This window comes from Periplaneta americana, chromosome 2 (assembly GCF_040183065.1).
Source record: "Periplaneta americana isolate PAMFEO1 chromosome 2, P.americana_PAMFEO1_priV1, whole genome shotgun sequence".
NCBI classification, from domain to species: domain Eukaryota; kingdom Metazoa; phylum Arthropoda; class Insecta; order Blattodea; family Blattidae; genus Periplaneta; species Periplaneta americana.
In genome coordinates, this window is record NC_091118.1 from 202,474,989 (window position 1) to 202,499,959 (window position 24,971).

Genomic DNA, 24,971 nt, shown 5'->3' on the forward strand with positions numbered 1-24,971 from the left:
TACTCTTCAATTAAAACATTTAATTAAGTAGCAAGTCATGTTACAAAGGTATACAACTGTAATCTCATTGGTTCCTTGGAAAAAATGCACATTTTAACATTCTCATAAATTGTATAGGCCACATTCAGCAGAACACATCAATTACTTAGCATCTGTTCAACATGTAATAGCCAACATTTTAAAGAGGAATCTGACACCATGTTTTCCACCACTTTTTTCAAGTTCGATGTTTAGTTTAACTGAAAATTAATATGATCAAACAGTACATAACATAATTGGAAGCCAAAAATTGTCACAAATCTTGAAATGGCAAGTAAAATAATCGAAGGGCTAATAATTATTTAGGTACTAACCGTTATTTCTACATTTTACACGACAAGAAAAAGAAAGCTTGTAAATTTGGCATCTTATTCAATTTTTTATACATATGCATGATCTCTCTAGTCTTAGAAAGTACTCTAACTGAAAAACAAAAGGATGATATTCTAGACACAAAATTACATACAATTTCGATAAAATTACAGTTATTCTACATATGACTAATGACCTAGCAATTACCCCTGATGTTTTCTACTGAATGCAGCCTATTTCATAACTTTCTACACTGTTAAATCACAAATACAAAAAAAAATGCATATCCACTTTGTAAGAGTCTTGCAAGGTTTTCTTTTGTGTGCACCTAATTCCCCATGCACCAAACAAGTGATCCAATTTTATCCACACTCTCAATTCGTTGAGGCAACCACAACTTTAAATGTATGTAAAAAGTGTACCAGTGGTTCTGTGTTTATAATACATCATCACATTTTGAAAAAGAAGCAAAAACGACATTGACAGGTGAAGAAATTGTACAGCAAATGGCAATCATATAAAAGTAGAGTGATGAAGGATTCGTTTGAAGGTGCTGATGAAACTTTCCACAATTGTACACACATGGCATTACATGAATTTTACTGGTTCACTCATTAATCAATAACAAACGTGGATATGTACATTATCAGAAAAAAGTAAGGGCCTACTTGAATGTTCAGTCACAGATACAAGACACTGCACATGCTCAAAGACCTAGAGCATAGATACACAAGCAAATGCTAAAGGAGTTACTGAAATTAGTTTTATTTTGGGTGCTGTCATAACCCGTTACAACACACACTTGAAAAGACGCGAGGAAAATTAATTTCCTGTATAATAGATAAATATATACAGGGTGGAGGTGACATAATCCTGCAGATTGAAAGGTACGATAAGGTACACTTAAATTAATAGAAAAATGTATATTACATTTTATGATTAAATGCACAGCTACTCAGAAAATTGAGTTGAAAGTTTCAGCAGCCTGGCAACATTGCTGCTAACACACTGCTCTTTTTTCTCGTAATACAGATGTAAGTCAACGAACTCAGGTCTGTCTGCTTTAGTGAACTACAGTAGAACCCCAATTATCTGTCACCCTATTAACCAATTGGCAGATTATCCGACTATTTCTCGCTCTTTTTTTTTTGCTTCAGAAATAAATAACTTATATGAAGTACTGTTTGGTACATCATTACAGTAGGTTCTACATAATATTATGTTTTTGCTAGAGTGTTCATTACAAGCCTCAATCTTTACACAGCATCGTCTACTGTTCAAATCGCCTTTCTATAATACAGTAAAGGGGCATAAAGGCTAATTGGGAATTTCCAGGTCTCTGATCGGGTCAAAAACCCTGATGGAACTGATATTTAACCCGTGTTGAATTTCAGTGAAGCTCCCGCATTTATTTATCCCAAGAAGATAAAGAAAGTAGATATGCATGAGTCTTTCCCTGGTAAAAAATTCCGGACGTAAACTATCTCCCCATTCGGATAGCTGGTAGGGGGATACTGAGGAAGGGCATATCATGACAAAACTCAACGGAGAGAAGAAAAGAAGATTGACTGCAACATGGTATATGAAGACTCCACTTCTACCAGCTCGACATGATACAACTGGCAAGCTGCCAAAGCCGATGATGGTACACGGTGCCACCTGGACCTCGAGCAGCAACTACTTGTTTGAACCCAGCAGCCAGTACACTGAGTGGGAGTTGAATGCTTGGATAGAGGGGTGGCAGAGTCTGGCGATGGTGGAAAATAATCTTTATCTCTTCCAATACTATACCTGGAAAGAGATGTTGGAAACCACAGATGGCTTGAAAAATTACCCCATGCTAGATTATCCATCAGACATGCCAGTTCCCATCCGAGCTCCCATGCCAGCACCATCATTGACCAGCAGAAGAAGAAGACGAGGAAAGAAAAACGAAGATTGGCTGCTGGTCCTTTTTAAGAAAAGTATTTCGTGGGTGTCGTCTTTTTAAGCACTCCTCGAAAGCCACAGATGTCTCTGATAATCACACCATACTACCCATGGCACCTTCCATACAGGTACTAGATCTTACCTCAGATTTCATCCCAGAAATCCGTCTAATTCGCAGGAAAGATCCAATGTTAGATGACATGCCAGATCCTATGCCAGGTCCAATTTTAAATGTCATACCAGCTCCCATTGCAGTTCTCATGCCAGCACCATCACTGGAGACCTACCAGCAGAAGAAGAAGATGAGGAAAGTATAACGAAGATTGGCTGCTGGTTCTTTTTAAGAAATGTATTTCGTGGGTGTCGTCTTTTTAGACACTCCTCGAAAGCCACAGACGTCTCTGATAATCACGCCATTCTACCCATGGCAGCTTCCATACCGGTACTAGATTGTACCTCAGATTTCATCCCAGAAATCCGTCTAATTCGCAGGGAAGATCCAATGTTAGATGACATGCCAGGTCCTATGCCTGGTCCAATTTTAAATTTCATACCAGCTCCCATTGCCAGTTCTCATGCCAGCACCATCATTGGAACACCTACCAGAAGAAGAAGATGAGGAAAGAATAACGAAGATTGGCTGCTGGTCCTTTTTAAGAAAAGCATTTCGTGGGTGTCGTCTTTTTAGGCACTCCTCGAAAGCCACAGATGTCTCTGATAATCACGCCATACTACCCACGGCACCTTCCATACAGGTACTAGATCTTACCTCAGATTTCATCCCAGAAATCCGTCTAATTCGCAGGGAAGATCCAATGTTAGATGACATGACAGATCCTATGCCTGATCCCATGCCAGGCCCAATTTTAAATTTCATACCAGCTCCCATTACCAGTTCTCATGCCAGCATCATCATTGGAACACCTACCAGCAGAAGAAGATGAGGAAAGAATAACGAAGATTGGCTGTTGGTCCTTTTTTAAGAAAAGTATTTCGTGGGTGTCGTCTTTTTAGGCACTCCTCGAAAGCCACAGATGTCTCTGATAATCACGCCATACTACCCATGGCAGCTTCCATACCGGTACTAGATCTTACCTCAGATTTCATCCCAGAAATCCGTCTAATTCGCAGGGAAGATCCAATGTTAGATGACATGCCAGATCCTATGCCTGATCCCATGCCAGCACAATCATTGGAACACCTACCAGAAGAAGAAGATGAGGAAAGAATAACGAAGATTGGCTGCTGGTCCTTTTTAAGAACTGTATTTCGTCGGCTTCGTCTTTTTAGGCGTAAGTAGATATAAATTTTATATCTCAGAGACATTTTCAGATAGATTGCTCACGGCATGTTCCTTTCTTTTCCTCACCACTTCACAGTCAAGCAATTCTGTTACAGTAATTGTAATCTACATTAGGCGCACTCCTTAATGTTACCAACAATGAAAACTTTCATTCTGTTTAAAATTAAAAAGAGAAGAATATTATTCCAGCATATTACTTGTTTTTAATGTAAATTGTGCATAGGGCATCATCTAACCTCCCTTTCATTTAATGGTAACATCCACCTCTTTGCTATGGTAAGAGATACCCTGAGTCTAATAATAACTTGTAGCAGTTGGGTAGTAATTATGTCACTTTTTGTTACACCAACTGAAACATCAGTCCCAGGACTCTGCAAAACACCATTTTAACATTTTTCAGAAAATAAAAACTCACGAGTATAGGACTCGAACCTACTCCCTTCTGCATGACACACAGATGCCCTAGCTGTCTGAGCTACTGAGATGAGAAGGAAGATCTTGCTTTTGACGGGTATGTTTTATTTATTTATTTATGCCTATAACAGGGCAAAGCCCCAATTACAATAGACAGTATAGATATTCGTTTAAAAAAAACATAGAATATTGATCACTTTACGAACATTGCTATGTGAATTGTGCTATGAAACCACCTCCAAGAGTCAGTTCATTACTTTTCTCTGATATTGTACACGTGAGAAGCTGTCAAAGAATGTTTTAACTTTTATAATACTTCAACAAAGCAGCAGTCAATTTTTTTATTTTATTTTGGGAACAGGGGAAATTAATCTATAATGCCAATATCTCTGTATGAATCTTCCCTCCAAATTTTGTTGTGGTAATCAATCCCGCAAGACTTATCCTCATAATACTTAATCAATTCTCAGTGTTTATTACTGTCCATTATTTAAGCACGCAAAGAAATGCACATACCGTTCATACAGAACAAACAACTCGTATAGATCTGCCTTTCAGTACAACAACAAAACTATCAGACAATGAATCGCTCTGAAACTGTCACGTGAGTATCCTGCCTGACGTGGCAAACCTGTCCACACTCCACAATCTATGCTGTCTCATGAGGAACGGCTCGCTTGCCTCACAAAGTGGATATGCAACTAAAGCTTTACTTAAGACTCCTGGCCAGTTTCATCAATCTCTGTTGAAATTAACAACTATTAAACCTCATGTTAATTTAACATTCCATTTTTGTGCTCTTATTAAATATAATCGGTTACTAAAATTTTTAAGTTGTAGGCAAGACAACATTTTCCTGCATTATATAAAAGAATTGAGCTCTGAACAAATTATGTTAGTTTTTATTTTATTTTATTGGGTTATTTTACGATGCTGTATCAACATCTAGGTTATTTAGCATCTGAATGAAATGAAGGTGATAATGCCGGTGAAATGAGTCCGGGGTCCAGCACCGAAAGTTACCCAGCATTGCTCGTATTGGGTTGAGGGAAAACCCCGGAAAAAACCTCAACCCGGTAACTTGCCCCGACCGGGATTCGAACCCGGGCCACCTGGTTTCACGGCCAGACGCACTGACCGTTACTCCACAGGTGTGGACTATGTTAGTTTATCTGAAAAAATGTATTGATACATTCGGCTGTCAAAAATTATCTTAGCAAAGATGCTGGAAGAAATCGAAACAGAGAATGTTCCACAAACCCGTATTTTTAGGACAGAAATACCGGTAACTCAGATTAGACCTTTTTAAAATGTTTAGTCTGATTTCTAAAATGTTAATTTGAATTTTATAATGTTTTAGCAAAGAACAACACAGAAAGGAAAGTTGTAACATATCACTATCTTTTAGAACAATGTATAGTGTACAGTCTATTTTAATTAATCATTTGACACTTTCTGGTGTGGATGCCACACTATTTGTACAGCCTGAAAAAGCTTGCAATATATTACAATACCTTTTTTTAACTTCTTCATCGATACTGAAAATGTTGCAGATTAAAATATCCTATCAAATTTTACACTTCCTGAAGGAAAGGGGACAACGAAATTCATAGTTTCAATGGGTTATCTTTTTACTCGATTAAAATGCACCTGAAGACTGAAAAAATCTACATGTAATAATTTCAATGTTGCAATAGACAGCACTTACAATCACCAAAAAGCAAAATTTTCAATATGAAATGCAAATCTATTAATGAAGGTTATTGTCACGCAGTATTTTGGGTGTGTAATGATAGGACATTCTTTAAGAATTTCTGCAATAAAATGTTAACTGAAACTTAAAGAATTTGTGACAGAATTTCCCGAGATATAATGCAAAGCAACGCATAAGCAATGTTCAGAGTAGTGGTAATATATTGTCAAGGCTTTCTAGAATACAACCCACCATAATCAACATCACTAACAATCTGTCAGTTAACAAATAATACTAACAGCTAATGGAGAAACGCAATATTTTTAATAGGTTGCAATGTTACTAACAGACACTGTTGAAACTGGCCATTATTACATGAATCAAGAATTTTCAGAAATTTATCTGAATATTTGTCTCTTCTACATAACCATATCAATCTGTACATACAGTATACATATTTCAATCACATGATCTTATTATACCATTCCAACATACTTTGCATTCCAATTCATCCAATCAAATTCCAACCTTAAGCTGACGACATCCCCGTCAAGTCCTTCACTTCTTCATACCAGTTCTGCATGTTGGTGTCGGAGAACTTGTCAGCTCCCCAGCTCATGCAGAAATGATCTGGAAGAGAATACAAAACAGTATCAGTTCGATGTTACATGAATTAGTGTTCAGACCCAGAAACAAAATTTGGGCCACCTGAATTTTCCAAGTCCCAACTATCAGTAAGCACTTGCTAAGTAACTATGTGCAGTATGTTATAACTGAAACTCGGAAAATATATGTGGCCCAAATTTTGTTTCTGGGTTGTACATTCTCTGTTTTAGAATTTATTTTCCCACATCCTCATTATTTCAAGTCACGATCCTTGTTCTCTTTGCCATAGTCGTTATCATGCTTTTCTTTGTCACTGTCTTATCATGATCCTTGTTCTCTTTGCCATAGTCGTTATCATGCTTTTCTTTGTCACTGTCCTTATCATGATCCCTGTTCTCTTTGTTGTGGTTCTTTCATAGTCCTTGTTATCTTTGTCATTGTCCTTATCACGACCCTTGTTCTCTTTGTCGTGGTCCTTTCATAGTCTTGTCTTTGTCATTGTCCTTATCACGATCCTTGTTCTCTTTGTCGTGGTTCTTTCATAGTCCTTGTTATCTTTGTCATTGTCCTTATCACGATTCTTGTTCTCTTTGTCGTGGTTCTTTCATAGTCCTTGTTATCTTTGTCATTGTCCTTATCACAATCCTTGTTCTCTTTGTCGTGGTTCTTTCATAGTCCTTGTTATCTTTGTCATTGTCCTTATCACGATCCTTGTTCTCTTTGTCGTGGTTCTTTCATAATCCTTGTTATCTTTGTCACTGTCCTTATCACGATCCTTGTTCTCTTTGTCGTGGTCCTTTCATAGTCTTGTCTTTGTCATGGTCCTTATCACGATCCTCGTTCTCTTTGTCGTGGTCCTTTCATAGTCTTGTCTTTGTCATGGTCCTTATCACGATCCTTGTTCTCTTTGTCGTGGTCCTTTCATAGTCTTGTCTTTGTCATTGTCCTTATCACGATCCTTGTTCTCTTTGTTGTGGTTCTTTCATAGTTCTTATCTTTGTCATTGTCCTTATCACGATCCTTGTTCTCTTTGTCGTGGTCCTTTCATAGTCTTGTCTTTGTCATTGTCCTTATCACGATCCTTGTTCTCTTTGTCGTGGTTCTTTCATAGTCCTTGTTATCTTTGTCATTGTCCTTATCACGATCCTTGTTCTCTTTGTCGTGGTTCTTTCATAGTCCTTGTTATCTTTGTCATTGTCCTTATCACAATCCTTGTTCTCTTTGTCGTGGTTCTTTCATAGTCCTTGTTATCTTTGTCATTGTCCTTATCACGATCCTTGTTCTCTTTGTCGTGGTCCTTTCATAGTCTTGTCTTTGTCATTGTCCTTATCACGATCCTTGTTCTCTTTGTCGTGGTTCTTTCATAGTCCTTGTTATCTTTGTCATTGTCCTTATCACGATCCTTGTTCTCTTTGTCGTGGTCCTTTCATAGTCTTGTCTTTGTCATTGTCCTTATCACGATCCTTGTTCTCTTTGTCGTGGTCCTTTCATAGTCCTTGTTATCTTTGTCATTGTCCTTATCACGATCCTTGTTCTCTTTGTCATTGTCCTTATCACGATCCTTGTTCTCTTTGTCGTGGTCCTTTCATAGTCTTGCCTTTGTCATTGTCCTTATCACGATCCTTGTTCTCTTTGTTGTGGTTCTTTCATAGTCCTTATCTTTGTCATTGTCCTTATCACGATCCTTGTTCTCTTTGTCGTGGTCCTTTCATAGTCTTGTCTTTGTCATGGTCCTTATCATGATCCTTGTTCTCTTTGTCGTGATTCGTATCGTGGTTCTTATCGTGATCCTTGCTGTAGTCCTTATCTTCGTCCTCGTCGTGATCCTTATCATGGTCATAGTTCTTGTGGTCTTCACCAAGGTCCTTGCTATGATCCTTGTCATAGTCCTCATTGTGGTCCTTATTGATTCTTATCGTGATCCTTATTATGGTGGTCCTTGTTGTCTTTGTCGTGGTCCTTATCGTGATTCTTATCATGGTCCATGTCATGATGCTTACTGTGGTCCTTGTCTTCGTCCTTGTCATAGTTGTGGTCCTTGTCATTGCCCATGTGGTCTTTGTCATGGTCCTTATTTGTGATTCTTGTCTTGTTGTGGTCCTATCATTGCGCTTGTGGTCTTTGTCATGATGCTTATTTGTGATCCTTGTTTTCTTGTCGTGGTCCTTATCGTGCTTCTTGTTGTGTTTGTCATGGTACTTTTCGTGATCATCATGGCACTTGTCATGGTCTAAGGTGTGATCCTTATAAGGGTCATTGTCTTTGCTGTAGTCACAATCCTTGTTGTGATCCTTATTGTGATCGTTGTCTTTGTTGTGGCCCTTAACATTTCTCGGCTAGTCGTCTTTCTCATAGTCCTTATTATGATCTTGGTTCTTGTTTAGTCCTTATTTAAATCATATATAGATATGATAGGTCGGCCTTATAGCTTTGAAGTTAACAACTTTTGTCAGGTTTACTACGCTGCCATCTAGTTGTTACATAAGGAGTCATGTCACAATTCCTATTTGAATTGCATTAGCGACTGTACTGCCATCTCGTGTTCGTTTACGGTGGACGGGTGGCGATCCTGGCGGTTGTTCTCTTCAAAGTGCAAACGGTTTTAACATAGCGATGACCTATCTGTTAAATATATGATCTAGGGTCCTTACCATAGTCCTTGTTGTCTTTGCCCTGATCCTAGATTGGTCATTTCAAAATAATATTGTTTTCTCACTTTGGCATGAAATAAATGAACTGTTGTGGTAGTGGTTCTTCATACCCTTTCAAAGACTATGTCAATTTCTGGACCTATTCTGCAAAGCATACCCTTGAACTGGCAAATAAATTAGGTAAATCAGAATTCAAGGCTTCTAATGGATGGCTCCTACTCCAATTAAATACCGTGCAGTTATATACAGTACAGTATTATAGTAGTGTGATTAGCAGGGAACGGATTTATATGGACTAAAAATATATGAAATATGTAAATATATATGTAGTTATTTTTACCAAAATATGGAATTAAATATGGATTTTTACCAAAATATGGAATTAAATATGGACTTAAAATTATAAAAAAATGACTATGTACGTTAAATATTGGTACATTTTAATCAAACTAAACAAAAAATATAATGGACGTACCTTATCTTCCAATGTAGTTTCAACAAAACACAATTTTTATTGTCTGTTACCATAACAATAGGTTACAAACATTTCTTTCAAGTGCTGAAAAGTGAATCTTCTTCTATTGTCTCTGAGGATAGATTTATACTGACTAAAAGAGCGTTCGACGTCACAAGAAGTAACTGGTACATAATTCAATTTCACAATGTCTGCTGGGGATAAGTCCAAGTTAATCTTCACTGTTGATTCACCACTCATCACAGCAACAACCTTTTGTAGTTCTTCATATCCAGGGTTTTTTGAAAGTACAGTGTCCACCTTAGCTCTTACTGCATCTGCAACTTTACCTCTACCACGATTCAGTTGTTCCACAGTACTATTTATAATTTCAAAACTTTCAGATAGTGAAAGGTGCCTATTTTGGAGACTTTTGAGCGTTTTTATGATGCATGAAAATGTATGCTGAATGTGAGCTAAGTCATTCTTCACACTTATGTCACAGGTAACTGTTTTCGCAGTATCAATTGAGACTGCATCTTCAGAGTCCAATGCAAGGAGAACATTGTTAATAGAGTCTATATGTTCGGCATAATATTCAACTGCTTCTAGCCATGTACCCCATCTAGTTAAAATTGGCTTTGGTGGCAATGGAATTTCAGGGTACATTTCTTTCAACACGTTAACTCTACTGGGAGCTTTGAGAAATACTTTTTTCACTGATGAAATCAACAAATCTACTTTAGGGAAATTGTCTCTGACCACTTCTGCCACACGATGAAATGCATGCGCCACACAAGTAAAATGAGTCAATTTAGGATATACAACAGATAATGCTTGTCCAGCTTTGACCATATAAGGGGCAGCATCGCTAATAAAGAATAACACATTATCGTACATAATACCCTTTGGCCACAGGATACCCATAGCTTCGTTGAACAGTTTAACTATAGTTTTGTTATTGCACTTTTCTAGAACATCACAATGTAAAAGAATTCGTTCAGAATATTGTTCACTTAACAAACCGATAACTACATTACCAACAAGTCTACCTTCTTTGTCGGGAGTCTCATCAATGGAAACCCAAATTGAACTATCTTTAATTTCATCTCTTATCTTCTGTATTGTCTCATCGTAGATGGATGGAGCATACGTCTTCCTAAGTGTTGACTCATCCGGGATTGTATGTTGAGTATATTTTTCAAGGAATTCCCTGAAGACCTTATTCTTTAGTTTGTAGAGAGGAATATCAGCAGAGATGAGAGAACGGCACAGGTCGATGTTAAACTCAGATCTTACATTCGATGTTGTTGGTTGTGTTAAAAACAATTGTCTCTGCTTGGAATTTAGTTGTTTGTTGGCCTGATGTTTACTAGTTGTAATGTGTTGTTGCACCAGGAACTTTTGTGTAGATGATACTGCACACTGACACAAATTACAAAATAATATTTTATTGTCAGTTGATAAACCATCTTCTTTAAATTCTGAAATGTAACTTGTTAGTTTTGATTTTAAATTGACTGAATGACGTACTTTTGGCATATTTACCGTCTTTATAGTATGATTTACAAAACTGAACCTATGTGTACTCTGACTGGCATTTAACTGTTGAGCTGCACAACTGAAGTCTGTTAAAAATTTTAAATTAAATTAATACAGTTTTGTAACTTACTTTCCCATTGTTGATAGGACTGCTAATTTTCAAATAACTCTGATGTTAAAGGGATTACTGAACATGTGTTTAAATCTCTATTGTTGAAATGTATTTTTAAAAGTTAATGGAATTTTGTTTTGTTTTATTGTTAAACCTAATATAATATGGACTGTTTTATATGAAATATGGAAAATATATGGAAATTAACGAAAATATGTACTAAACTCTAAAATATGGAAAAATATGGAAAATAAAAGTAGGATTTTTCAACCCTACACATTGTGAAACATAAAGATAATGCAAAATATAAATTATATTAGCTTTATAAGTAAATATGTATTTACATATAAATCCTTTCCCTGGTGATTAGTAAACTTTAATAATGTTTAATGAGTTAGTTACAATAAAATTTATACAGCAAATGAGATTTTCATCAAGATGATTCACTAATGGAAAAAGCAACAGGAAGCTGATTTAATGTCAGTGGTGTTAAACAGAATACTTTGTACTTCTTGCAGTTTGCGACATGCCATTTTGTTTTTCTATTTATACAAATTATAAAATATTTCAACTTCACATTGAATAATACAGAAACTTGTCCACAATGGGGGGGGGGGGGGGCGGGAAAAAAATAGGACCATGTCACTTCCGTTTTGAACAGGTTTCACTGTATATATAATTCACTTCTATGGGGGGGAGGGTAAGTTCTGTAGCATGTTTTGCATCTAGTGATTGGTTATTTTACAAACTTCTTGAAGCATGCTACTTTTTGTGAGGACATATTGATTTTCTTGCTCAGAAGTGATTTCAGTGTTGATGTGTATAATTTAGACCTGAATTCTGTCTAGTTTTTTCTCAACTGAGAAGAATTTTTTTCCTCAGAGGAGTCACTGTGAGGCATACTTATTACCAGTGCTGTCATGGAGGCCATATGGAACCATCCTGTGTATGGGAACCCACAGTTTTTTAATGAATCGTATGGGGAAGAATAAATTCTGCCCATACAGAATCATACAGCGTATGGGAGCCTAAATTTTGTACAGCAGAGATCTGAACTGATCTTAGATCATGTCTTGCTGTTCTTAATATATCTTCTTTAATATCCATAAAGATAAATGATCCACCTCTACAGCACTGAATTTCAGAATCATATATAAAAGAATGGTTGAAAAACACTGAAATGTTGCAGATATGATCTTCAAGATTCATTATGAAAGCTTGATGAAAACTTATTTAAATTAAGCTTGCTTCACAACTATTGTATTAAAAGGTGGGCTAAATCAAAACAATTGTTTACTTTCTCCTTAACATAAAAACATCCATTTAATGGCAGTTGGGTCGCCGGCATAGCTCAGTCGGCAGAGGTGCTTGCCTACTGATCTGAAGCTACTCTCAGACATGGGTTCGATTCCCGGGTTGTGTTTTTTACCAGGTAATCTACAGCGAATTCTTGGCCTCATCCCACCATCACCAATTCCATCAACGCTAAATAATTTAGTAATTGATACAGTGTCATTAAATAATCTACTAAAATATGGCGGTCGGTAGAATAGAGACAGAAGAGAATAAAATATATTTCGAGAGAGAAATTAAGGGTTGGGGCGTATGGTCAAGAAAAAGATTACCATGACAGCACTGCTTATTACTGAAACACAACTTTACTTTATGCTTCATACTGTAAAATCCCTGGTAACCGGCAATATCAAAACAATTTCATGGGAAAGAAAAAAAATATACATGAAAAAAGATGTTTAAATCTGCCACGTTGCCCACCAGTGTTGCTACATTATGAAGTTTACATGATCTTTCATGTTCAGTGGATATTTGAACCTAAAATTAGTGTATTATTTGTGTTGTGTGATGTGTTTTAATAAAGAAAATCCACACAAGGCTGCAGTTTCAACAGTTGGCATCATAAAATACGAACATGTATTTTCTTCTTCTTTTTTTTTTTTTTTCAATATTTATTCAATTATCCGGCAAAATCTCGTATCCAAAACTACTTCTCTGCTCCAGGTTTTCACTTTCATTTCTGAAACCTGCAATTTTGGCCCTACTGGCATCTATTATACAGTAGATTCATTTATAATTTAGTTGTTTTCTAATGCCAGGCGTTTGACAATAAAGTCATTTGACCTCTTGCACTCCAATATTTTTCAAAGATATTATCATGGTCAGCCACTGAAGCACAGATTGAGGTGTTCCGAATCCATTTCTTGGTTTGAGTTGCACAATGGGCAGTTAGGGGACTGATATATTCCAATTCTATGCAGGTGTTTGGCCAAACAATCATGGCCTGTTGCCAATCTAAATGCAGCTACAGATGATTTAGTATGGGAAAGTATTGTATTGGTAAGCTGCAGATTCCTCTTGAAGTCCGTCATGTTCACCTTCATTAACAAAATTTGTGAATTTTTGGATAAAATATTCAAGAGATGAATATGAATTTTTTTTTCTGTGTGAAAAATTTACAATTTCTGCACGCAAAAGAATTCTGTCTCAATCGGGAATTTCTATATGATTTTTTCCCTTCTAGTCAAGAAAACTCAATCCATCAACAATTTCCACAATACCATTTCTAGCATTATTTTATACGCAAATAGCAGTTCAAGATATAGGTATTGCAATTTCCTCAGATCACGATGGTGCAGTTACATTGCTGTAACTCATCAGCAGAACAGGCCACACCAAGGGGCACGTTAGGATGGTAAATGGGTAGCAGAGGTTATGGAATGCACATCAGTAGCCACGGCACGGCGCATCCTCAGGTTGCGGATCGAGGAGACAGCCTCCAGATATGGAGGGTAGCTGTGAATATATTGAATAAGCAGTCGCGGACAGCTAATGAGGGGTGGTCCTCCAGCTTGGGGGTTGGGCGAAGGGCTACCAACCCATCACCGTAAAAAACAGCTTGTTACGAATCCTTCAAATAAGCCTCAGAATGGGACAGATTCTCTGGCAGGACCACAGCAAAGGAATAAAAAGTTACACAACACAGAACTGCACGCATTGTATTCTTCACCTGACATAATTACGAACATTAAATCCAGACGTTTGAGTCGGGCAGGGCATGTAGCACGTATGGGAGAATCCAGAAATGCATATAGTGTGTTAGTTGGGAGGCCGGAGGGAAAAAGACCTTTAGGGAGGCCGAAACGTAGATGGGAAGATATTAAAATGGATTTGAGGGAGGTGGGATATGATAGAGAATGGATTAATCTTGCTCAGGATAGGGAACAATGGCGGGCTTATGTGAGGGCAGCAATGAACCTGCGGGTTCCTTAAAAGCCAGTATGTAAGTAACCAATTCAAGTTTCCATGCTTACCAGCTTATGTACGATTGTTGTCAATGGCTGTGCTCCAGAGTTGCCTCGTGTTTGCTGTCAGTGTACCACTTGATTACAATCAAGAATCGCCACCATATCTTCTGTGTGAGGTGCTGAAGAGAATTTAACACCTATTCTGTAACTATTCCAAAATACCTGGAAAAAAAAAAAAAAGATATGACAATCAGGTTTCTTTACACACAGCTTAATTTTTCGAAAATCTATGCAAAAGCAAGATACAGAAACCATATTGACGGTAACACACGTATCATCTTAGACCAGCGTCTCTCAAACTGTGGTCCGCAGATCACCTATGGTCCTCGAGGTCTGTCCTCGTGGTCCTTCAAAAAAGACAGAAAAAAAAAATAAAATTCAAACGAATTGCGTATCGCACTATAGCTGAAAATCTCAGAGTTTGGAAATGACACAGGGCAATCACCTTTCATTTGGAACTTGAATTTACTTGGTGTGGCAATGAGAGAGAACCAAAGCCTTGGTGCGTTGTTTGTTACGAAGTACTTTGAAACGAGTGTATGAAACCCGCAAAATCGAAACGGCACTTAGAGACGAAAGAAGCAAGTGTAAAAAGTAAACCTGTCGAATTATTAATTTGACTACCAACATTTATTTATTTTTTTTGGTAATTAATAAGTTAAAGATTATCCAAACTCTAATAGTCTTGAATTATTAAAAAAACGAAAATGAATTTTCTTCTATTAACATTAACTTAATTAGTTAATACTAATATAAAATTAATTTTAATTAATTAATTCTATTTTAAAATATAAGTATACTGGTATTAAAATATGCTACATAAATGATAAATATGCTTTCGAAGGGAACAAGAGTAAGGTGGTCCACGGAACTGTTCTGACTTAAAAAAAAAATGGTCTCCACTTCAGAAAAGTTTGAGAAATGCTGTCTTAGACAAAAAAAGAAAAATGACCGGCTGCCTTATGCTAAGTTACCTTCAGAAGACTTCAGTTGATTCTGAGAGAGCTTAGGTTTACACGTGAACAAATTTCTTATACAAGATTCTACTCTACAGACAGAATAACAAATGAAGCTGTGCCAGAAAGAGTGGGTGAAGAAAGAATGATGCTGAAACTGATCAGGAAGAGAAAAAGTTGGGTCACTGGCTGAGAAAAAACTGCCTACGGAAGGATGCATTGGAAGGAATGGTGAACGGGAGGAAAGTTATGGGCAGAAGAAGATATCAAATGATATATGGATCATATATGGAGACAAAGGAGAATGCAGAAAATAGGAAAAAATTTGAGAATGCTGAGTTTCCATCAAAGAGAACGCAGAAAAGTTTGAATGACTCTACAGTTTTTCCTTCGTTTCGTTTGTTTGTTGATTTTTCTGTCTGTTTGTAGATCAGGTATTACAACTATATTCAAGAGGTAAATTAGGTGCAAAATAAACATCCTCCCCCTAGTTACGTGAACCAAGTGCTGTCTGAAGGTGGACTGAAGACAAATACACGCTACAGAAGATCAGTATTTTTTTTTGTATCTAGGACTTGCATACACTCTATTATCTACTATGACAAAGGGCTCTGAAACGCCAGGTAATATATGAACGAAACTGTTTGATTCTGCTTCCTTGTTTGCAATCATTTCCTCCCCTCATCCCAAAATACCTAATCTACTGTATTACGCTCTCAATAAATTTGATATACCTGTAGGCTATTTAGTCTACCCTACTTTTAAGTAGTCTGAATACATGTAATTTTATATATTCTATTTAAATACGAGGCGTGTTCTTAAAGTAAGTTCCGTTTTCAATTATAGCCGTCGCATCACTGCAATCATTATTTTGCGCACGCGTGTTTTCTTCTTCAGTCCTCAGACAAGCTGTGTATGCAGTTTCAGAGCTTCAGTCCCTGTGTGTGGTTAGTTGTGATCAGTTGAAATGTTTAAAGTGATCGAGCACCCCGCCGACTGTGAGATGCGGTCTGTTATCCGTTTCTTGAATGCGAAAAACATCAAACCAGCTGACATTCATCGTCCACTTTGTGAGGTGTATGGTGATGATGCCATTAGTGATGGAATGGTCAGGAGATGGGTTAGGAAGTTCAACGAGGGCCGCGTCTCTGTGCATGACGAGCAGCGTACTGGTCGGCCATCTTTGATCAATGACGATTTGGTGCATGCTGTCGATGAAAAAATTCATGAGGACAGGAGGTTCACAATTTCTTCGCTTTCCTTGAATTTTCCACAAATGATTGGTGCGGGATTGGTTCACATCGCAGGCGGGCAAATTCTATAATGAGGGGATAGAAAGACTTGTGCCACGACTCGATAAATGCCTCAATAATGGTGGAGATTATGTTGAGAAGTAATTGAAGTGTGGGGAATACAATGCAACAAAAATGGTTTGTAAATATCTTCCCGTTTACTATTGGAACTTACTTTAAAAACACGCCTCGTATATTGCAATATAATGTTTCATTCTAACAGAGTATATTCCAACCTCAAGTTGACGATGCTCTTGTGCTGACAATATCCTTGTTGAAGTCCTTCACTTCTTCATACCCGTCCCGCTGACCAGTCTCTGGAAAAACTGGGTCCTTCCCCGGTCGAGGACAAACAACCTGGAGAAGAAATTCCAACAAAATGTCAGCTCAATCTCAGGTGAAATGTAAGCCTATATTCTTTATCTTAAAATTCCTGGGCAAAAACGTATTACGGCGAACGCCAGTAGGGGAAGTTATCCCCACCCGCGCCGCTCGGCACCTCGCTCGCATGCTCTCTCTCTCTCTACTATCTGTCCCGCTTCGATGGATCACTGCCTACCACATTGTAATACGCATTAGACAACTGTCCACAACCACAATGCAATACGCATTAGACAACTGTCCACAACATGTACTAACACAACACAACACAACACAATGTAATGTAGTTTTCATTAAACAACACTCACCTGTTAACTTTGCAACCCCTACCAAGCGACATTCACAAGCCCGCCAGTTTCTACCCACGCTATTCAGTCATTGTCCCCTTCTACAATATGTTATGGCAGTTCCCTTAAACATAAATAGATTCATTTTCCCTTCTACCCCCAACTCGCCTCGGTAGCTGAGAGGTCTAAAGCGTGAACAAAAAGCGTGCGTTTAGATTTAGTTACGAACTTTCACGGATCGAATCTCCCCTTCTGCGAAGTCATAAGAAAAAAAAAAAAAAGAGAGATAGACATGAAGCAAGGAACAGAGAAGGAGAGGCTGGAGAGAGAGAGAGAGAGAGAGAGAGAGAGACTGACAGGACGAAGTTCCTCTTTTGATTCGTAGATGTCGTTACCCTTTTTGTTCCACTTTCCTACACTAGATGTCACCCCACCCTAAACCCCTATTTCCACTCTTTCCCCCGCTAGGGTGTGTGGTGAGCTTGTAGGGGAAAAGTGGAAAGGGGATGTGGGCGGAGCTTTGCGTTCGCCGTATTACGTTTTTCCCAATTCCTGTTTTAACTTCCACATCATATGAAATATAAAGATGAAGCATTGTGGTGATGAAAAATATATATATTGCAATATAATCCATTTCATTCTAATCTAGAGTATATTCCAACCTCAAGTTGACGATGCTCTTGTGCTGACAATGTCCTTGTTGAATCCTTCACTTCTTCATACCCGTCCCGCTCACCAGTCTCTGGAAAAGCTGGGTCCTTCCCCGGTCCAGGACAAACAACCTGGAGAAGAAATTCCAACAAAATGTCAGCTCAATCTTAGGTGAAATGCAGGCCTATATTCATTTTAAAATTCCTGTTTTAACTTCCACATCATATGAAATATAAAGATGAAACATTGTAGTGATGAAAAAATCAATTTTGAGAGTTTCTCCAAACTGGTATGTATAGCAACTGCTTTTGGCTTTATTGCTTCCCAAAATATCCTACCATAAATCTTATGGTCTTGCTCATTAATGAAACCAGTTATCAAACCTCTGCACCCACTATTCTAGAGGCACTTCAGACACTAGCTCAATTGTATACTGTTTTCGCTGTAAGAAAAATCCTAATGTAAACACAAGCACGTGGCTGTCATACCCGTGATTGGCTCACAGTCGAAACACACACATGACGCAGGAAAATATAGTCTGTATTTGGAAACTATCATCTTGTATCATTTGAAAATAAAAAATTGAATTCTAGTTATTAAATACAATGAAACATATAACTTCACTCATATGTAAAAGAAAAGCTACTTTTATATTTTGTTATGTACTATGAACGCGGATGAATACAAACAGTAATACCAAGGTAGTCTGTTCTTGTAACAAGTTGGCGTCCCTTGAGCTTGTCATATGGCTTCTGGATCCTCGTTGTGTGTGGTTATTAATCGTAAGAGTGGAAACCCTCTCAAAAGCGGAGAAAAACAAATAGTCTTAAATGTATATAATAAGTTCTGTGAGTTTTAATTAGAGTAATTATAAAGTAAATATTTCCTAAGCAAAGGAATGCAAGGTAGTGAGGTTAGGTCTACTTGACGAGTAACAGGAAATGTTTAACATGAAACAGAATGTACAACAGTAGGCGGGAACACGTACTGAGAATCTATGGCGCCAAACAGTGGCCAATGAAGCCTCACTTCAGTCACGTGCTGTTGTTTATATTAAGATTTTTCTTACAGCGAAAATATTATAGTTCAATGCTGTTAAAAGACAATCTGCTCATTTTCTTCTTGATTGAAAGGAACAAGAAGTCGCATGGTGACAGATCTGAACTGTAGGGAGGATGAGTAATTGAAGCATCGGCTGGAACAACGTTATAAGTTACATTTGGTAAAATTTACAGGAGCTGAAAAAATGTGTACATGTACAACGTTGTTCCAGGGTAGCAAACCTTTGAGTGGACAAATTTCACGTATTGCACTGATGGACAGTTGTAAGCCAAGGAGTATAGCAAGGTAACATGACATACACACGCAAACATGCCGAATGAAGATTTGTAACTTATGTTGTTCCAGCCGACGCTTCAATTAATTTTACACCTGAATGTCTGACTGATTAGGCCTACTGTAAACATCTGAGCTGTTGCTTAAATGGGATGGGTGAAAAATTTTCGAAGTTCTCACATTATTCTACAAGTTTGCAGATTACCAGATAATAATACAGCCTATACTTAAGAAATTACTTTCAGAAAATCCGGAGTTTCATTGCCGTCCTCACATAAGCAATCATCGGTCCCTATCCTGAGCAAGAATAATCCATTTCCTATCATCATATCCCATCTCTCTCTGTCCATTTTAATATTATCCTCCCATTTATGTCTCGGCCTCCCCAAAAGGACTTTTCTCTCCCAATTAACATTCTATACACATTTCTGGATTCATCCATATGTGCTACATGCCCTGCCCATCTCATACATCTGGATTTAATGTTCCTAATTACGTCAGGTGAAGAATACAATGCGTGCAGTTCTATGTTGTGTAACTTTCTCCATTCTCCTGTAATTTCATCTCTCTTAGTCCCAAATATTTTCCTAAGCACCTTATTCTCGAACACTCTTAACCTCTGTTACTCTCTCAAAGTAAGAGTTCAAGTTTCACAACCATACAGAACCAGTAATATAACTGTTTTATAAATTGTAACTTTGTTTTTTTTTTTTTTTAAAGACTTAGAGTCCACGGCAATTCGGAAGGAGGGTTGTCTGCTAGCGTTTGCATCGAGAGAGACATATAGAGAGAGCAAGGCAGCGTACAACATTGCCACATCGTACTTCACGAGCAGGTGCAATACAAATAGCGCAGGAGAGAATTTAAATTATCAAAAGACAATAATGACCTTAGCCGTTGATTACTGTAAGCATGACACCAAACAAACCCTCTTTCCTTCATTAACAATATTCTTTGCACGGTTCTCAATCCCACACCACATGCTTCTGCAGTAGTTTCTTGCACGTTGGCAATGTTGCTGTCAGCATCAAGATGGCCGGCAGCGTTCTGCTCGTTAACGTTTTTATAATAATTATAAACCTTAAACACTATTTTCCGCGCCTGCTTGTGTAATACTAGTGTTTTTACAGTCTCTTCTTCCATTTATTTACCTTACATACACATAGTAAAGGTTAGTTTTACTTATTCAATGTACTGAAACACACGCACGTGAACAAACGAACTCAGGAAGTGCTTGTTGTAGACTGATTCTGATTGGTTCTACCGCACAAGCTTGTGACGTCACATACCAGAAATGCTATGGCGCATATAGAAGCTAACCGCCTTCCGAAATGACGTCTAGTCTAGATGACAAAAGCTTCAAAGCCGAATAATAGTACCGGTAAGCCTTTCCCATATTTATTCTGTGTTTAATTTTCTCTCGAGTGTAATTTATATTTGTTACTGTTGCTTCAAGATATTTGAATTTTTCCACCTCTTCAAAGGATGTTTCCAATTTTTATTAATTCCATTTCCTACTATGTTCTGAACACAAGACATAAATTTGTACACTTTGTTTTTTCGGGATTTACTTCCAAACCGATCTCCTTACTTGGTTCAAGTAAAATTTCCGTGTTTTCCCTAATAGTTTGTGGATTTTCTCTTAACATAATACAGCCTATACTAGTTATAAATTGTATTTGTAGTTTGCTGGCTATGTTATTTAAACACCAAACTGATTTTTGTCTGATGAAGTAGGAGGGAGGAGAAAGTGCAGGCCTATACCGCATTTTCTGCCAAGGCTTTCAATAACTAACAATTCAGATGTGACTATAGAAAAAGAAACTTAAAAACTGTGTTGTGAACTGGTTTATCGGATTCGCTATTCCGTATTTGCAAAATAGTCTGATTATTGCTAATAATTCACTTGTGGTTATTGCTATTTTGAAATGATACTAGCCTACATACAGTACTTCTCATGCCCTGCTCTTTAATATACTGTTATTGCAAGTTATCATGAACCTTCTGAGCGGGGACAGAGGGGCAGAGGGAAGGAAGCACATAACGCGGGTGGACCCAACTGAGTTGTTTGCGCATGCTCCGCAGCATAAACTCTTGTCAAGAAACATAGAACTATTTCCTTCACTGCGTACCAGTAGTGTTACCATGGAGCAGCAACCACAGGGTAGTAATTGTGGTGAAATCACACCACCGCGGAGAAAAAGTAACGCTGTTATCCATAGCCGAGAAAGAGAAATTATCGCAAATATAATAATTAAGCGTTGCGAGGAGGAAAAATTAAACAAATATTTGCTGGAACCTCTTGCTAAGGAATATGAGAGAGCGGCTAAATACTCTGGCAAAAGTATTAGTTCCGTGAAGAGAATTAAAAATAATATTGAATTACAACCGAATGAACCTCACACTACTCCGGGAAAGAATAGGTATGTAATGTTTAGCAATTATTGCTATAATAGTTATGTACAATAGTGTGCGTGTATTGAGAGCGACATAATGAATTACTGTTCCAAGTTATTATTTTCTTATAGTTCTACTAAACATATTATTTCATTCCAGAATTAGACTTGTGTAAAGTTGAAGTGGACGACTTCGATCAACATGTCATTCGGGATACAATCGAAGAATTCTATCTTGTTCAGAAAGTAGTACCTACGATTAAGAAGATAATTCCGAATGGATGATGCCATTGGCGAAATAATTAATTTTGAAACAAGCGATGATGGCAGCAATGATAGGGATATGGATTGTGTATAATTGTAAATTAATGTAAATTCAAATAATAAGCCTGTAAAATATTGTTATAAGAATATGTACATATTAGCTGAAGGTGTAAGTCATGCCGGCCTATATAATGTATAGCTAGAAGTAGCAGTAGTAATTCCTCCATTGCCGGTCCCCAGCCCGGATGAGAGAGGAGTGTACACACGATTATATTTAAATACTTACTCATTACAGGTTAATTAAAGCTTGCTACGAAACTATGTTCTCCTCTCAAAGCCAGAGTATCGAGAGAAGATGATGTCTGTAATGAACCAAGTTCTTTTACAGTAGAGAGCCGTAAGGTAAAAGAACCAACGTTTTTTGAAAAGAGTCACGTAACCCAAGGGAGGGGCATCCTTGCCGTGCCGTTAGGTTGATGAGTACATGCCGTACCGAGCAGTTCCAAAGACAGACTTAGGGGATGTAAGGTTCAAGACAACTTGCAATGACAGTATGTTGGCTCTGAAAAGAGCCATTGTTTCTGCTGTACAGGATACATAGTAGAAAACTGCAATTTGATCCAGCAAGTAATCAAATGCACCCAGGTTTTTCTTCCCATTCAGCTGTCACATGGACTCGTGCACATAGAGTGGGAGATGAGCGTCTCAGGTGCCAGAATATGCATCAACAGGCGCACTTCCGTACACGGACAACTCCTGCTTCGCTTCTTCCAGTAGCATTCCACATTGTATGTGTACCTGTCAATGGATCCACAAAATTTTCTGTGTGGTTCACAGTCAGGTGACTGTATGGTGAAATTACTGGAGAATTGGTATTGTGCGATAAGCTGACCAGTGGACAGAATAAATTTCTGTTCCAGGAAAAACATATCTTTCAATGATGGGCAGCAAATTATGCTGGGTTGACACAAATTCCAGAAAACCAAGTCGCCTCTGGTAGTCTTACATGCCGAAAACCCATCGCTGCCGAACATGTCCGACACCATCCTTCAATTTAATGATAAGGCTTTCATCAACCTGTAAAACTGTACCAGGCCGTCACCTGGAAGACGTATCTCTAAAAATGCTGATACTACTGGATCGCTGTCACCTTCGACACTCACGCAAATCCTACTGCTATGCTGACAGGTGCAGAATAAGCCTAGTGGTATGCAAGCAGTAAAAAGAAAGATCCGTCCCTGACAGCCTTTGTGAGATGGTTATGACTAGACGAATAGAAATTAGGTAGTTTCCTAGTACCCAGTACTCATTACATAGGTTATTTTTATGTTTACACAGTGGCTCCTTTATGAAAAGAATTTTAATAGTTTGTTACTAGATGTGATTCTAATCAGTTTGCAATACTTTTTGGTCCAGGGAAAACATGTCTTTTATGATTATACAACAATGGCCGACTTAACAGCTTATGTAACGAGTACCGGGTACTAGAAAACTTCCGAAAATTATAATATCCGGAATTAACATTAACACTGTACGTAACCAACATTAACGGAAATTTGGCGAAAATGTTTGAATGTGATACACTGCAATCACTTTAGCTGATTTAGCAACACCCATAAGTAGGCCTAAGAAATTAGGCTATCCTACAGCGTATCTTGACCAAAACCGATTACCAATTAGATCTCATTATGCTACTGCAAGTCAGCAAGTGTGGTTACTATATCAATCAAATTCTATCCGGAATTAATATTATCACGGAAAGCAACGTTATAAAGCCCAATTTAGCAGCGAGAAGTAATAAGCCATGTAGTCTACTCAAACGGATAAAGGCACATGGCGGCAACGACACTTGCCGATTTCGCAGCATTAAAAATTTGTAAAATAAGCTTGGCATTCGAAATTGGAACAGCCTAAAATATGTGTGATTACCTAGACATCATACAACAAACTTACATTTCATTCAAAAAGCAGAAACAATTTAACTCAAAGCATCTCCCAGACATTCCTACAACGCTACCACTTCCCACGCCGGTTCGCCCAAAAAGACCATTTTAATCTCGGCTGTGATGATGGCAGTATTGCCAACCGAAGTGTACAGACAAACAATAGTTCAAAAGTCACTAGATTTCTTATTTTATTTTATTTATTTATCTAAACGATAACAGCTCCCTGTATTAACAGGCTGCCACAAAGACAGAGCATATTGTGCAATAGTTGGAAGTATAAATAATATACATATGTTTAAGTTGAAGGGAGTCTTACAACAATGAGAAGAAATGACTGAATAAATAAGTAGCTACTAATTAATTAGTTGAAGATCATTGTTGACCGTAGAGATGGTTGCGGAGTATAAATATTGATCCTCTCAGAGCTGCAAGAACGATGTCGCACAAATGTGCATAAGTTTTGGTTAGTCTTCGGTGCTAAGTTCGGTAGATATAGTTTTATTTTTGTAGCTTGAGTGTGTCGCTACCACAGTCTTCGCTACTTTGGCAACTATGGACAAAGGTGGTGCCATCTGTCCGAGGTGGCCAGAACTATTGAAAATTGAAATACGAAAGCCGTTACTGTTTCGGTTAATGAATAAATTTAATATCAAGAGGAATAAGTCCTCTTGTTTAATATAAAGAATGATTAAGTAAAGGCATCCAAAAACTAAACATTAAATAAGAGATGCTCTACAGAACATTTTAAGATAGGAAACTTGGGGTCTGTGAAGTCAGACTGAGCTTAAAGCATGTCTATTGCTATTTCCATATTATACTAAATTGACGAAAAACTTAAATCTTGTTCGAACACACTACCTAAGAAATGTTACATCAAGTAACTAAATTTTTCTAGTCTCAAAATAGTCCCACAAAATATAAACCGGGAAAGTATTGATGGACGAATTTTTAAATGTAGGCAGTCTGTACCTATAGGTATTTCTACATTCCTTTTAGAAAAATATTTTCTAATACAGTACCGGTACTCATATTTCGAAAGATTTTAGAGATTTTTCTTTTCTTGTTTGATATTATCACCTCTCACAATA

General features: G+C 37.6%; 1 long non-coding RNA gene across 1 annotated transcript; it reads right to left on the reverse strand.

Moving 5' to 3' along the window:
• LOC138695051 (uncharacterized) lies at window positions 1–24,011 on the reverse strand. The gene is made up of 5 exons (XR_011331041.1): window positions 23,891–24,011; window positions 17,954–18,073; window positions 16,860–16,980; window positions 14,382–14,537; window positions 1–6,320 (listed from the first exon to the last, which is right to left on the reverse strand). It is a non-coding gene; the product is annotated as an uncharacterized lncRNA (long non-coding RNA).
• Window positions 24,012–24,971: the final 960 nt, after the last annotated feature.